The sequence below is a fragment of the Amphiprion ocellaris genome, chromosome 15 (genome assembly GCF_022539595.1).
Source record: "Amphiprion ocellaris isolate individual 3 ecotype Okinawa chromosome 15, ASM2253959v1, whole genome shotgun sequence".
In the NCBI taxonomy this organism is placed as follows: Eukaryota; Metazoa; Chordata; class Actinopteri; family Pomacentridae; genus Amphiprion; species Amphiprion ocellaris.
In genome coordinates this window covers 24677273-24691273 of record NC_072780.1, presented here as the reverse complement: position 1 = coordinate 24691273, position 14001 = coordinate 24677273, and positions in this window count along the sequence as shown.

Genomic DNA, 14001 nt, shown 5'->3' with positions numbered 1-14001 from the left:
TGCTGTTTTACATTGCTCTAACCCTAGTTAAAAGAGACTGAACCCCAAGATACAAGTAGGTTACTCGGTGATTAATGATTACTAATGAGGAAGGTGGCCTAGGAAATACACAGCAAATCAAAATGAATTAGCTGCCTGAATAACATGGTGCAGTAGAGTAATTGCTTTACTTGTTTTCAGTGTCACAGGGGTGCCATTCCTTTTTCCCAACCAAAGGCCAGTTTAAAAATCAAATACCAGGCCATCTTGGGGCTGCACCACTTCTGACAAGGCTGATTGAATGAATGTATTACCCAGTGCCCAAAGAAATTCACATTGTTTGCCAAAGCAACTGTTCACCCAACCCCTACTCTGTACTGTAGCGGGAATGTTTATCAGTGCTGCAGGTCCATGATTATGGATGATCCTCGCACGTTGCAGTGAAGGTTGTCCCACCCTGAGGACCCAGAGCGCTGCTTATTTCAGCAGAATGCTTTAGTGAAAAGCAAGTGTTTAGCAAGCATAAGCACAGTACATAGTGAATATGATGTCAACAGAGGGCCTCTAATAGATCAATCTGACCCTCGAAGATAAATCTGGGGCTTTATGATCTTGAACAGTGTACTATTCCTGTTACCATTCAGCAAATCTGAAACTTGTCAGGAAATTGCTTTAAAAGTTAAATAAAGACTGACTGGCAAACCTCAGTTTTATCATAAAAAACACTGGTCATTATGTGCATGTTCCCTTGTTTATCTTGAATAAATATTCTCTTAAGTTTTTCCTTTAGTTGGTGCCTGCTGAATAATTTACCACAGTAATATCAACTTATACCCAGCTTTTGTTAAGCTTTGAATATAATTCTTTGTAGATGGACAGCACGGACATGTAGTTGTTGTTATTATGCTACTTTTCTTTTCCACAGAGTCTGCTTGGACGACTTACATATTCTGCGCATACACATTATTGTTGAGGGTGCACACTATTGTCATTGTCAGACAGATTTTTGAACTGCATGTTCGAAGGTGTCTCGCATACTCATAAAGTGGAAGGGATGCCACCGGTCTTAGAGTTGGTGGCTACATTTACCTTTTACATCGGTATGTTTTGGTCCATTTGTTACAATATTCACAAGAAAAGCAGGACCTTCTGTTTAAAACCCCAGTGTGTGTAAAGTTTATATCACTCCATCATATAAAAGTGTTCCCCAAAAGCATCATTCATTATTGCGCATCTTTTATTGTCTACCTGAAAATGTACAGGTTGTGAACTGGAAGTGGTGTTTCAAGAAAGATTATTGTGTTAGAAAGCCTTGGGGACAAGTCTTCAGGAATCCAATGTTGCACCTTTAATCATCAAGTTGAATGCTTGCATAATTTCCCATCTCTTGACGCATTTAATTGATGCATCTCTTGATACACCTTAATACGTTGTCAGTTCAGCATCATTCCATGTTAACCTATTCAGTTGTTGTTGAGTTGCTTCTTTAGCAAGTAACCAGCACAAACTGTGACTGTAACAATCTTTTTAATTTACACAGGAGAGGATTTAACTTTACTGTTGTCACAGTGAGGGCAAAATAAACATGCTCAGCAGCAGTTCACACAACCATGCTGTAAAGAATGCAGGTGGTCACTTTAACATTAACAGCAGCTATTTGTTTCTCTTCAGTGACAGTGAGCATAACATACAGACTTTCAGTAAGCAGTTGTTTTTGAAGAACATTGCAGCTGACTAAAGTAACTTTACTGCTCTGATATCAACACTTTATTGTGACTGCAGCAGCATGCTACTGCTTCTCTCACAGTCCAGGAGAAACTCACTTCACACAACAAACCCACTCGTCTATGTCACCTTCCTTAAAGGGCATGTGCAGTCAGGTTGTGACTGTGTAACCTCCTTAGTTAAAAAAACACAGTAACTATATTAACTTAGATCATTGTTAAGTGTTTGTTGACCTTGACAGACAGAGATGGTACAGGAAGTACTCAGATCTTTTACTTGAAGAAAAACACTATTGCCACTATGGTTCTGCATTTACAGTTTTTCTCAATTGATAAGACACTGTTTCTGAAAAATAGTACACATTTCCCAACACACTGCACACTATTTTTTTTATTTTAACACATTTCACCAAAAACTCTATCAAAAGCACAAAATCTGAACTTTGTTTTCAAAATTAAGACACACAAAGCAAAATTAGGACACTGCACTGCTAAATACAAAACACTCTTTTCACAGTGTTTTCACATGAAGTGTGAAAAAATGATACAGTCCTCAAAAATGACAACTTAAACACAAATGCATCCTATAAATGACTCAGAGGGGTCATTGCAGTGCCTGAGTGTACAGTATAAAATAAAAATAATGTTAGACAAAAAATACAGTAATGTATTGTACACAATACAGTATGCAAATATTTACACCATGTCTGCATGAATTCTTTCAGCCTGGTCTGGCCACAGGACCTCATCAACATCACTAGCTATGTTTTCTCTGGAAAGAAGGACCTAATGTGTTTGATCCAACCCTGACATGCATCAACAGAAACATCACCACATGCCAAGACCACTGATTGATAGAGATTTTCCCAAAGTATGGCTGCTGCTCATATACCTTCAACCTCCATGTAGAGACAAATTCTTCTATAGGATTCAGAAAGGGAGAATATGAACCACAATAACTTGAGGTTCATATTGAACTATTACCTAATCAGTGGTCCTCTATAAAACTAACATTGTCCCAGATGTATTCATGTGTATCATCAGAATCCAACTGAAAAACTCTCTGGAACAAATGCACACAAAAAACAGAAAAAGTCAGTCATGTACACTTTCTGTAATTTTACCAGCACTTGTGAAGCAGAATTATACATTAGATTTTTTACAGTATTCTCAGAACATTTCTGACTGCTTGTATTGTTCCAGTATAGACATGTTAATGAAGTGACAAACAACATTTACACACATGTAAAGTAAACCACAATAAACCTGAAACAGTTTACTTTATGCACCATCCTTACCATCTGCTGACCTTAACAACAGATTGCATTCTGAACAGCAAAGTCTGCTTCCCAGCAGGTTTTATAGTGTGCAGTTCATTGGCAAAAGTGTTTTCAGTTTTGATCTGTTGTGTCTTAATTGTGACAGCAGTGTTGGAACAGTGTCCCAATTCTGCTTCCTAGTGTTCACTTTATGAAAAATGTGTGCTATGAGTGAAAAAGTGTGTTCAAATGAGCAAAAAAACGTGTTCAGCCTTTTGCAATAAGAGTGCAAGAGTTTTGGAAACTGTGTGCAAACCATGAATAGTGTCCAAAATTTGCACAGCAGAGTCCTGTTTTTGAGAAATGTGTGCAGTCAGTTGGTGGCTGTGTGCAGTGAATGGAATTTAGTGTCTTATCAATTGAGAAAAACTGTAAATTGTTATTTAAACTAAAAGTATGCAAGTATAATCAGGAAAGGGCAATATGGTGTTAAAAGTAAAAGCAACGCCTCCTGTGACTGTTATACTATGATACAGTATATTGAATCATTTGAGTATTCTTGTTCATGTAAAAATGTAAAAAACAGATTTTACTATGTAGTAACTCTAACTACCTCCATTAAATTTAAAAAAAAAAAAAAAACAACAGGAATTGATAAGCATCTGCCAGCTTGGGCTCACTTTCAGTGTTTTTATTTGAATATACAGAAAACAGCACAATAAAACTGTGCTTCCACCCTTTCCAGTTGTCTTTTGAACCCCCTACTATGACCCACAAGAAAATGTAAATAAAAATAAACATATATACATTTTTCACAGACACATTGTGGATGTTTTAAATACATGCCTCCAGGTTTTCTGTTCACTGTGTGTTTACTGAGTTACATTAACTATCAATTAAATTGAAAATGCAGTCCGACAAGTATAGTTGTCCTGGCAACCACCAAACCCAGACTCGTCCATCAGATTGCCAGATGGAGAAGCACGATTGGTCACTCCAGAGAACATGTCTCCACTGTTCTAGAGTCCATTGGTGACGTGCTTTACACCACTGCATCCAATGCTTTGCATTGCACTTGGTGATGTATGGCTTGGATGCAGCTGCTCGGCCATGGAAACTCATTCCATGAAGCTCTCTGCTGAAGCACTGTTCTTGAGCTAATCTGAAGGCCACATGAAGTTTGAAGGTCTGTAGCGATTGACTCTGCAGAAAGTTGGCCACCTCTTGGCACTATGTGCCTCAGCATCCACTGACCCTGCTCCATCAGTTTACGTGGCCTACCACTTGGTGGCTGAGTTGCTGTCATTCCCACACTTCCACTTTCTTATAATACAGCTGACAGTTGACTGTGGAATATTTAGGAGCGAGGAAATGTCACGACTGGATTTGTTGCATAGGTGGCATCCTATCACAGTTCCACACTGGAATTCACTGAGCTCCTGAGAGCGACCCATTCTTTCACAAATGTTTGTAAAAGCAGCCTAGGTGCTTGATTATATACACCTGTGGCCATGGAAGTGATTGGAACACCTGATTCTGATTATTTGGATGGGTGAACGAATACTTTTGGCAATATAGTGTGTATGTATATATATATATATATATATATATATATATATATATATATATATATATATATATATATATATATATATATATATATATATATATATATGGACATATAAAATCCCTGAAACAAGGCATTTCAGGTATTTGAAATTTGATGGGTTGCTTTTATTTTACCAGCGCAGGTTTTCCGGTGTTTACGGCATTAGTTTATCAGCTCAGACCAATTAGGTACGAGTTTAGCCATCCCACGTGATGCTACTCAGCCAATGAATTTGTCCCTGCATTCCAGCCTAAACATCACAGCTGACTTCAGAAAACAGGTGCGGGACAGATGAGAGGAGGATGGACAAAAAGATAAACAAGAAAAGCAGTCAGAGAGTGCAGTGCTCCACAAGACTGTTCACTCCTCAATCTGTGTATTCAGAAATCATGGCAACGTAGAATCTGGTCATTTAATATACTGTTAACCGTTCCTGCTCAGCTGCCCGATCGTGGTCAGAAAGCACAGGGGAGGTCAGTTCTCCAGGGCCCAAGTTATCTTAGTTTACTTCGGGGTTAACCCCTTTCACTTCACCAGCGGTTGTGGAAGGCAAAACACAGGAGCCCGGCCTTGTCTGAGAATGCTGCAGCCTTTAATTATATACAGTTGCACTAACCCAGAAGCTACACTTCTTAACTCTTCTTCTCTTAACCGGCGCTCATCTTCACTCGCTCTCGCTGCATTCAGGGCCGCTCGGATATCTCGCTCTCTCTCGCTCTCTCTCTCTCTCACACACACACACACACACACACACACACACACACACACACACACACACACACACACACACACACACACACACACACACACACACACGCACACACACACACGCTGCTTTCTCTCTCTCACAATGGAGCCACGCACTCTTATAACAATATACTGACCCACAAACTAACTAAACAAATAAATAATTACCTTGCGTGAGCACAGGCATGTATTGTGCATGCATACGTTATGTAGTACAGATACTGAATTGCATGACCGAAATATGTAACGGGTCAAGTGAATTAATGCAGGTAACTGAAACAGCGTTCACTTGTCATGGTTACGGCAACGCTGTCCCGGCCGCTATATCTCGCAATGGAAAATCCTTAACAAATCGATGGATCCAGACTATAAGCTGCATCACTGCCAAAATCTAATGAGGTGGTCCTTGTGTCATTTCTGACCTTCCCTGAAAATTTCATCCAAATCCGTTAGTCTGTTTTAGAGTAATGTTGCAGACGGACAGACAGATTCACAGTCAAATGTACGCCGATCGTCACATAACTCCACCACTTTCCTTGGCCGAGTAATAAACAAATCGACACCGAGAGGAAAGTCGCCCTGCACATGTTGACTATGTTTGGCTCAACATACAAGTGCAAGCCAGCTTCTCAACTATGAATATAATCCAAACTAAATATGGTTCCAGACTCACCAATGAGCTCCAAATGTGTTTGAGAAGGACTCTGACACCGTTCAGACCACGATTCAAAATACTGGCAGCTCAGTTCTCCCATTAAGCAGCAGGAGTATAAGGGGAGTGATAGAAGACAGAAAAAAATGTAAAAGTGTTCAACTGTTTAAATTTTGTGAGATTTAGGTATTTTTAAATATGTATATAAGTTGGTTCAGGTTTTTCAGTCATTATTTTTCACTTTATTTTAAGATGTACAGTTATATATAAAGTTATTTATTAATAAAAGTTGTCAAAATGTTTTTGAACCGTACTGAGTTTATTTGATTTGACGGTCAGTTATTGATTACATGCAGACACTAATAAAACTACCAGGTTACATTAACATATATCACGCTAATTCAAGTTAGACATTAAGATTTTCTGGATATTTGCTTTAATATATTTTCTCTGACTGGACCTCTGAATTTTACTTGAATATCCCTGCACTAAACAGTATGTTGGCCCTCTTTTTGAATACAAAAAAAGCCCCAAAGACGGAACAGTCCACCATCTTACAGTAATATGAACACTCTGCAGAAAAGAATTTTCTTTTCACCGAAGCACAGGTGTTTAATAAACATGTTAAGTGTATATATATTCCCTTCTGTCTTGTATCTGTTTGCTCACGCAAAATGAATGCGATTAATATAGATTAAAAATTTATGCTGAATTGTGATTAATTGAAATTAATCCACAGCAACCCTGTGATTAATCTGATTAAACATTTTAATTGTTTGACAGCACTAATATATATATATGTGTGTGTGTGTGTGTGTGTGTGTGTGTGTGTGTGTGTGTGTGTGTGTGTGTGTGTGTGTGTGTGTCAGAAAGGAATCATCAAAATAACACTGCTGAGTGGAAGTCTGTTGTGTACCTAATGTATTAAAATAGCTTTCAGGATTTCTCTCCCTGATATTTTCCCTCTTACTCTTTATATACTTTTTCTCCTGCCTTCTATCTTTCGTGTTTTGGTTGGTGGACATCTTAGCTACTTAGCTCATATCCTAGCTAAGTCTTGTAATTGACTCTGGGGTGTTTGGGCTGATCTCCTAAATCAGAGACTAGAGCAGAGACCTTCAGCTTGGCGAGCTCACACCCCAGCTTTGAAGTAATAACTGATAGGCTGATAGTCAGGGTACCATTCATTTGTAAGAGCATCAGCAACATCAGCATGGTTCAGGACTCAGGCATGTCAACAGAGATAAGGAGCTGCTTGTAGGTATGCAGGTATGTGTATTGTATAAGGGAAGTGCTCAGGATGGGACAGGTGTTATATCATTGTGTTAACCACTAACAAGACTTCCCTCCCACAATGCACTACCTCATAGACTGTTTGTGCAAGTGTAGGTCATTAGAACTGATAGTTACACTTTGTGAACACATTTAATAATTGTAAGGAGAGCAAATAACTGAGTGATTGATAGTTATAAAGCAGCATGGGGAGGAAGTTGGGGTGGATGATGGGTTCACACATCAGTTCTTTCAATCATGACCATTCCATTACTTTGAACTTTGTAGTTTTTTGTTATTGTAACACTAGTTTAAAAATTCTGACAAAGGTCTTCTATTTTAACTCAAATGTTTGCTCTTTTCATAATCCAAACAGCGTGTTTCTGTGTGTAAAATATAGTTGTTTTGTACATCTAAATCCTAACCAAACTTTTACACCAGAGTGGGGTTGTTTTATCTTCTGCCACTAGTATGATCTCATGGGTCCTATCAGATAAGACGAAAATGTATACTATACACCAATCAGGCACAACATTAAAAAAAAAAACCTGCCTAGGGTGCCCTTGTGGCTCAACTGTTGAGCAAGCGACTCATGAACAAGGGCTATAGTCAACAATGCAGTAGCCATGGGTTCAAATCTGGCCATTTGCTGCTTCTCACACACATTTCCCGAAAGGCAAAAAAAAAGTAAAAAATCTTTTGGGTTTTGGGTCCTATTGGTTGCAAATTGGGGCCTTTATGGATCAGGCTTGTTGTAGTTAATTAGTTTAGGATCTGGAGAGTTTGAAGACTGGGTCAACACCTTGGGCTCTTTGTTGTGCTCCTCAAGCCGGTCCTGAATAGTTTTAGTGGTGTGGCAAGATGTGAGTTGGTGTTAGGATGATCAGATTCTCCCATTTCACATCAGCCCGGGTGAAAAATAACATGAGTCCCTAATGGCCCCTTCTACCCACCCCATATATGTTTATTTTTCCCACTGTTATTCAGTGACAGTAGTATATTCATTAATTTGTGTTCTTTGATTCACCTACCTACAGTATATTTTATTTATGCATTCTAGCATTTATTACTCATATATTTGTGTAAAAATTTAGGTTTATCATTCATCATTTATTAATTCATTCTTACTTTCATTTCCATCCAATATTTTTTATAGACACACACAAAAATCATGACATGCTCTTTAATTTGTGCGCACAGGTTAAACTGTAAAGTCAATAGTCCCTGCTTAACATGCAAATAATGTGCTTAATGGCTTTCTATATTCTGTATGCTAAGTGATGATTTGAAACCTGCAATGTTATTCATGCAGCTGGTGGAGTGTGGGTGCTTCTGGGTGCAGGGTGATGATGTTAGCAGACAGGTACAGTGATGGTACAGCTAGAAAGTCTTGCATAATCCCTCAGCATGTAAAGCACTGCCACTGGCAATTCATTTGCTTATGTGGTATCAGTTTATGCTCTAGCTTCCATCTGCAAATCAAAAACTGTCCCTCCAAAACAGTTTATGAAGCCAGTGACAACAAAACCAAACTGATTCTGGATTAATGCAGCTTAGCTTAGGGCATAAATATGTTATGATCCTTAAATATCCTTTAATTGAGTTTTGATTGTGTTTTTTGATCCTTAACCAAAAAATAAGAAAAAAAAGTATCTGGTAGGTGCACAAGTGGTGTCTAACATTCATATTTTTAATACTGTGAAAGTTTTTCATGGGGAGAGGAATGAATTTGTAATATTAATATTTTAGTTATAATGAATTATTAACAGAATGTATATTTGATTTGAATATACAGTATACACACGGTCCCTCAAAGCGACAAAAATCATGAAGTGTACTTGCACATTTCTGAGCTCGGTGTTGGACTGGAATCTGAAATGACACTGGAGGACAGCAATGACTACATTTGTCTCTTCTGCTCCACATACAACTTGTGCAGCTTCTTTCAGCTGTTTGATAAACACAATGTCTACAATCCCCATATGGGCCCCAACTCCAACTGGGAACACTGTGGTTACATACAGTATACCCATGCTCTATTTATTCAATTATTTGTGCAACATGGAATTCATGTTTTGCTCACAATTGAAAAAAACATAAGCTGGTGCTCCATCATCAGGGAGTTTTTGACAAATCTGTATCCATTTGTCACGATGCAGGGGGGATTTCAACCCAAGAGTGAGAACACAGAGCAGCCTTCGGAGGCAGATTGAAAATGAAACAGGTTTTATTTACAAATAGGAACTAATACAAATCAACTAAGGCCAAAACTCACTACATGGGAAGGAGGGGAGAAGGTAGGCTCCCAGGGATCAGAAGTCAGTGGAGGCACATGCTGGCACTCACGGCATCGCCGGAGCATGATGGTGGCGGCCAGGGATGACGCTGGGGAGTGGGGACTGGGTTGACCGAAGCAGTCCGGGGGTCCAAGTCCTCTATCTGGAGGACTACAATAACCAGAAGGGAGGGGGGCAGGTAGGCTCCTGAAGTCCAGCAGTCCAGACGGCGCAAGCTCGCGGCAGCCACTGAGGAGGGCCGGGAATGGAGCTGGTCCACATCCTCTTTCTGGAGGATGGCTTGCAAATCCTCTGTCTGGGGGCTTGCTGAGGTGGTCCAGGTCCTCAATCTGGAGGACTTCTGGCGGGAAAGGCAGACTGCTCTGGCAGTTCAGTGTCGCACCATTATAGGCTGAGTGCAGTCTAACAGGCAGTAGGATTCAACACAGAGTGCTGTGCGGATCCAGTCTTTATTGCAGTTGGTGATGATGGGATGAGCTGCAGGTGTGCTGCTCCCACAGCTGCTCTCCATCCACGCTGATCACCGGCAGCATGGAGAGCAGCACAGAGAGGAGACACACAAGCAGAGGAGCGGACGGCAGAAAGAAGGGGACTAGGCAAGGCCCATGACACCATTAGTCAGCATCACATCTTCTCTTTAAAAAGGGTTAAATGGTGTTCCTCTTGGGGTGTCATGTATAAATTAAGAAATTATATAAAAACAGATGGTAGTATATCACATGATTGCAGTTACATAGGAATTGTCTCATTTTTCACCAAATAAAAACTTTCACAAAAATAAACTATAGATCTGTGTGTAGTTAATCTGATACTAAGGTTAGTTTGCCATCTCGTATTTATTTCTCACATAATTTCCACTTACTATTGCAAGCTTAACATACTTTATTCACCAACCCATAAAACATTAAACAGTAGTTAGAGCTGTAAATGTTACAGATCCTCTATGAGGCTCAAGTGCAGGACAAGAGACACAACACATGATAAAATTAATAAAGACTTTCATTTCACAAAACAGGATGAGACAATACAAGTGAACAACAAAAGTCACTGAAGTACTACAAGGTGGTGTTCCAGAATACAGTCTCGGCAGCAGGTGGCAGGGGCCTGGAGCAGGCGAATCCAGGAGGGAGGTATGAGCAGGTAGGAATCCAGACTGGAAGGCAAACAGTATTTAGGCAAGGTTCAAAGCAAAGGGAGCTAGACTGAACAATGACTCTGAACTGACTGTAGGTTGTTCACGATCCGGCGTTGGGTGGTGAGTGGCGTCTGCTTTTATGAGTGAAGAGGTAGTTGATTGGATCACTCCTACCTGCTCGCGCTCAGCTCCCGCTGATTAGAATTGTCTGCACCTGCCACCTCTGGAGCTACATGCACACACCCACCTGAGGAGGAAAGGTTCAGGCATATGGGTTCTGTAAAGCGTCTTGAGACAATTTGACTGTAATTGGCACTATATGAATAAAATTGAATTGAACTGAATTGAATTGAAAGAGAAGGAAGGGAGACAGGAGAGCGCTGCCACTACCTAGAGACAGATGCTGTGACTGTAACAGTAAATTAACTTGCAAAAACCTGGACTGATGTCTCATCCACATCTGATGGGGATTGCAATTATTTTCCATGAACAAGGAATTCCCAGTAAATGTGGATCATAAGCTTGCGTTGATTAAGTCCCTGCCCTTTGTACACACCACCCATCGTAGAATTAAGCTGAGCAAAAGCCAAATAAAGAAGGATATCTCATGTTTATTCATTACATTTACACTCTCTTTTAATGAATCTTCTCACTCTTGTCTCACATCAGCTGGCCGAAGGTGTTGCTTTCTCAGTTACTCTAATCAGATTTTGCCACAAACTCTAAAGGGAAGTCAATCATGTGACTGCTGTCAAATTTTAAAGCTGCTTCTTTTTCTTCTGCTGTCATTTCGGTGTCAATTTGATCCAACTCCAGTTTTCATCAGAGCCGTTGAATACTGTGATTATCAGTAACCTACTCCACACAGCATCATCCAGATCTTCAAAATTGTTCTCCTTCCTGCTCCAACACTAGTATTAAGATTCCATTGAATGTGGGTAGTCCTGTAAAGCTCATGGCATAACAACCTCTTGAAAATAATGAATTATTTTGCAGACTTTGTCAAATGCATCTTTACATTATGTTATGATCCCTGCTCCAGCCCCTGCCTCCTCCTGCCTTCTTCCTCCTTTTCCCTCTTTTCCTTCTTTCTCCCATCGTTCCTCATCTGTTTATCTCTTTTGACTTGTCTGTCTCTTTGGCTCCCTCTGTCTGTCTGTCATCTCTCCCTCTTGTCTCTCTCTCCCTGTTCACTCACCCTCTTGCTCACCCTGCTTCACCTGCCTGCACTCTGCTACCTGCTGATTACTGCAATGAGTGTCAGCTGCAGTAATCAGCTCACTCAACTCACCTGCTCACTACCTCACCTCCAGCTATTTAAACTAAGCTCATTCAGTCACTCCTCACCGGATCATTGACTCTGCTTCCCCACTTTTGGACTGTTTTCCCACCGATCCCAGCTTGCCTCCAGCCTGCCATAGCCCCACCTGGACTCTCTTCACCCCACATCCCTGGATAACTGCCGGTCCCCTCTCTGTCTCCAGCCTTCTGTCTGCCAGTCTTGTCTCCCACTAGCTTCCGGATTCCCCCGTGCATGCCTACCTTGCCCTCTTAGTTTGGTTCCCCCCTGGGTTTGTGAGTACTCTGTTTGTTGACTTAGTTTAGTGTTTCTGTTCATAGTTTTCCTGTGTAGAGTGTAGTTAGTTTTTGTTTGAGTTTTGTTGTTTTGCATATTTTTGTATTAGGTCTGGTTTAGTTTTTCCCGTCCAGTTTTGTGTCCTGCTCTTTTTTGAGTTTAGTTTGTATTTGTAATTGAATAAATTTCTTAGAAGCATCCGTTTGTCTTGTCTGTGTCTGCACCTGGGTTCTCTGATTTTTTTTTTTCCCCCCCTCCCGTAACACATTACTCTGTCACTTGAGTCTTTTGTGAGTGTGTTTTTAAGTTGTTGCTTGGTTGCAAACTCATCATGTTGAAAAGACTCTTGGTCTAAGTTACAAAGTCTTCATTTGTTTGAATATCTAAACATGTGATCTTGTTTAAGCAGTCCAGGAACAGGCACATAAGTATACTTGTGAAGCCTCTTATATTTTCAATGTGTTTTTTTTTTTGTTCTTTTTTTTTTTTTTAATGCGTACCTGGAAATCTCTTGTCATAACCCCCTTTTAATAAGAAAAATCACCATATATGACATTCATTGTAGGCATAATCAGTGGGCATACTTGATGTGTTTTTTACATCCACCGCTGCTAAAGAAGTGTGTGGCAGAATGCTGGGCAGCCCATTACACTCACTACACAAGTTGTGTAGCGTTGTGTAAATTACTCAAGGATCCCACCTTCTCGTCATGTCAGGGTATGTCAGTGTTTACAAATTCAATGAGATGATGAAGTTTAAATATCCTTCTGGCCATAGAAACAAACAAAAAGAAGCCACCACAATAAATTGTAGGAAAGCCACCCAATAAGCTTCTGTTTTCTATTGTCATAAAATGACATGCCATGTTGATGTGTAATCTAGCAGTGCATCTCTCTGTAGCTTGTCTGTCTTGTTAACGTAGCTGGGCAGAGCATCTCTTGGTCTGTTTGTATCTTGCTTGAACCCTGGTGGTTGAGGATTGCACTTTTAAATCTAAGTATTGGGGTCATCTTCTGTCCTCCAATAACTGATAGGAAAAAATGTAAAAATTTCTAAAATCTGAGGTATCGCTCTGACTGTCAGCTTCAGCTGTCAAGGTTGCTAGGCGACAGGAGTAGTGCTCTGAGATGCAAGGGCAAGAAACAACTCATGATACAAATAGGAAGTCCTCTGTAGACCTGGGGTCCGTTTCACGAAGCACGTTCAACAAACTCTGAGTTTAACCCTGAACTCTGAGATAGAAAACTCTGAGTTTTGGGTTTCACAACGGCTGATTCGAGTTGGTTAAATCAACTCAGAGTAGTTTCACCCGGAGTTAAGCGCGTGCACCACAACTCTGAAAAGCCGGTATCAATGGAGCGCCGATTCGACGAGTCACCATGGCAACGGGGAAGCGGAGGACTACACCGTTTGAATTGGAAATCTTAATGCGCTTATATAGCGAGTTTGAACACGTTTTTAGAAAGAAGTGCAACACCTGCAGCTGCAAAAGAGAGGGAGACGGTGTGGGAGAACATTGCTGCCCGGGTCAATGCGTAAGTTTAAATCACAATAATATTACAGGGGAAGACTATTAAGTTCATTCATTTAGGTGCAATCCTGCAGGGGAGAAGCGCACGTGGCAGCAGCTGAAGATGAAATATAAAAACATTGTTCAAACAGGTAAGAAGTCGGCATAATCTCATGGAGCTACCTCATTTTGATCATGTTTTACATTGTAAAGTAGCCTAAATATTAGGTGGCTGTTTGTC